Raw genomic sequence first — 3,289 nt, forward strand, 5'->3', positions numbered from 1 at the left:
AAAAAAAAAAAAAAAAAAAAACCACTAGGACAGAGATCGGCTGGCCTTGATGCTCCGGCCTGGGTTTCGTCAAAAAGGGAGGCAGAGCGTCAAGTACAGGGTGAGGGAGAGAGAGAGAGCAAAGAAGTGGTTTGAGGCTCCTAGAGCAAGAATGAGAGACGGAAGAAAGACAAGGAAAGGAGAAAAAAAATAATAAAAAAAGAAAGCGGGCCCCAAGAAATAAAAAAATAATATAACTTTTACAATTAGTGAACAGCGTGGTCTCAAATTTGAGACTGCACTATTCATCAATGCAAAAAAATTATAGCGTTTAAAATGCTTGATGAAAGTGTTTTTTTAGAGATTGGGGTGTCAAATGCCAAATATTTGGCATTTAACACCCTTGATAAGAATGCACTTATAAATGAAGTAAAGGACCACTTTGGGTTTGCCTCTAGACTCTACTCTCTAGAGCACATTCACTGTTCACGTGCTCCAAGGACCAAGTAGAACAGTTCGTTCAAAAACACGTTAGCTACTAGGCCCGTAAATTTGGTTGAGAGTAGGGATATTGTCGTCAACAAAGAAAAGAAAAACAAAACAAAATTGGGAAAACGGATACAAGGACAACAAAACCGAAAGGAGAGAGTGTGAGATACGTATTTCGGATTCCAATATTTGACGGTTTTTTGTCTAATTTTTTTAAAAAATGTTATCTGTATGTACCGGGTAAAAGGCATAGAAGAGAAGAGCCGGCTCCTTCAGTCGTTTTCAGCCGCCCCGATTCACTTGTCTACGTGTTGTGTTATGATTGGTTTCTATTCTGACAGATGTGTCGGTCCACATGTCCACGATTGGGTGCATCACTCTTTTGTTTTTGGTTCAGTAAACTAAAGACTGCAATTTTGGTGTTTTAAATTTTGAAAGTTGGGTTAGCAAAGTCATGATAAACATTTTTATGCTTTCAAAAAAAACAAAAAAACAAAAGCACCTTCTCACATGGAGAGCAATCCATAATTTCAATTTGCGGCACATTTACTAAAATACCTTTTTATTTTTTATTTTTTTTTATACAATATATAATTTTTACTTTAACTTAATTTAAATGTATATGTGTGAAGCTCCTCTTGCTCATCCTGAATACTTCAATCCTAGTCCTTACCCTCACACTTCACAAACACTTATAATCTAATGGTCTGTTTGGATACTACTTATTGTTGAAAACTGAAAAGACTGTAAAAAAATAATTTTTAAATATGTAAATAATACTATGAGGCCCATTTTTTAATGAAAAATTTGTTGAAAATAGTACTTGTGAGTTTCATGAACAGTGCATGAGACCCATTAACAAAGACACAAACGCACCAATATCATTTTCAACGCAATTCAAACTCTCTCTAATGGTATTTTACTATATAAAATACCCTTAATACATAGTAAGTATATTGAGTGTGTTTGGCAGCATTTTCACCATTTTAGCTTTTATATTTTATATACAGCTTCTTAAAATATCATAATTCTTACTCTTTTTATTTAATTTTTTTCACTTTTTTTAAGATACGAATATATTTTAACACATTTTTAGCAACAACTAAATAAATTGTTTCAAAATAGACATAAATATCAGGAAAATTCTTGTTGAAAAATAAATATTTGGTTGATGGAAATGGAATATAGATGTCAAAACAGAGTAAAGAAATTTTTTTTTTTTGATAAACAGAGTAAAGAGACTGAGTGTACGGGAAAGGGAGAGAGAGAAACAAACAGAAAGTACGGAATCTTCTGAAATTTCCAATGAAAGGTTTCTTTACTTTTCTTATGTGAAGTCGTTCCTTTCCTTCTCGATACGGTTGCGTTATTAGAAATTCACTACGAAGCTCTCCTTAACAATAATGTCTATATATATGGGTCCCGCCTTTTTCTTTGTGAGGAAGTGTGGGAAAATTTCGAAGTGTCTAAGCGGTTGATTCAAATTGGGAAAGCACTGTTCGTAGCCAGTAAGGTTGGTGGCCTAAAAAGTCCCAACAATAATTTATTATATGATTATTAAAAAATAAAACATTTATTAAATTGTGAAAGTGTAACGTTTGAGTGATCCTTGCAGAAAAAACAAAAGGTGATGGTATAAAATAATGAAAAGAAATATTCAAACAGAAAATAAAATAAAAAATTTTTTTGAAAACAAAATTTTACAATATCATTAAGAATTGAAGGTATTAGAGCATTAGCATCAGAAAATGCTACTCTATTTTATTTTATCATTTTAAAAAATTATTTTATCAATTATACCATACTATTTTACAACACATCCAACATCTCAAAATTCTTTTTTACCATACTACATATTAAAATAATATAAAGTAAAATAAAAATTGATAGTATAAATAAAATGCGCTAAGTTTTATCTCGTCCATATGGGCCATCCATGACAAAAAGTAAAGAATGGGATGAGAGAAACTCTTAATAACCTCGTCCCTCCTATGTTTGTTTTAGGATTCTTAGTAATAGACGGATAAGGTCATTGGGCCCTGGGCTTTTGATAATTTAAGTTCCACCAAATGTAAAGGACAGGTTGCATCGTTACGAACCAAACCCTCCATTAACCGTTATAGAGCACAAGTCCCAATGAGGTAACTTCCATGACAGTTATGGAAGTTATCTTTGAATCTTCTGAATTCCTCAATAACAGGAACGGTCGTTAAACAAGTAACCGTTCCACGAATACTATATAAGCATTCCCAAATGAAGAAGTAAGGTATGAAAAACATTTCCACAAAAAAGAAGAACTTTAGAAATACTTCATTTTGTCTTGAAATAACCACTGACTTTACCATCGGAGGATTCTGGGCTAGCCTCCACCGGCCTTCTCTGATTCTACATTTACTTTTTTAGGACTCAACCTCAAGATCACCAACGCTTGAGATTTTTAGCCCACTGATTTTTCAGGATCTATCAAAAATAATATAAAAATATTTTCACTACAACCACAACTTAGCAAGCCCAAATATCCGTTGGCGATTCGTACTCATTGTGATTAACTGATTTCGTCGGCGATTTGTTACTCTGTTTTTGCTCTTCTTTTTTTGCAAGTCCAAAATCGGCGATTTTGATTTTCCCATTGTCGAACACGAGGATATTCTGAAGCTTCAAGTCATAGTGAACAAACCCTTTAATCAAATAGAAGAAGCCAACAAGATTTGTAACCCTCCATAACCAGATCCGTCTCACTCCCTCTCTTCGCTATCTCAGATTCTCTCTCTCGTCTCAGCCATGGCTGAACCCATGGTCTTGTTGGTTTCTGGGGGTGACA

The sequence above is a fragment of the Quercus suber genome, unplaced genomic scaffold (genome assembly GCF_002906115.3).
Source record: "Quercus suber isolate HL8 unplaced genomic scaffold, Cork oak 2.0 scaffold_324, whole genome shotgun sequence".
NCBI lineage: Eukaryota > Viridiplantae > Streptophyta > Magnoliopsida > Fagales > Fagaceae > Quercus > Quercus suber.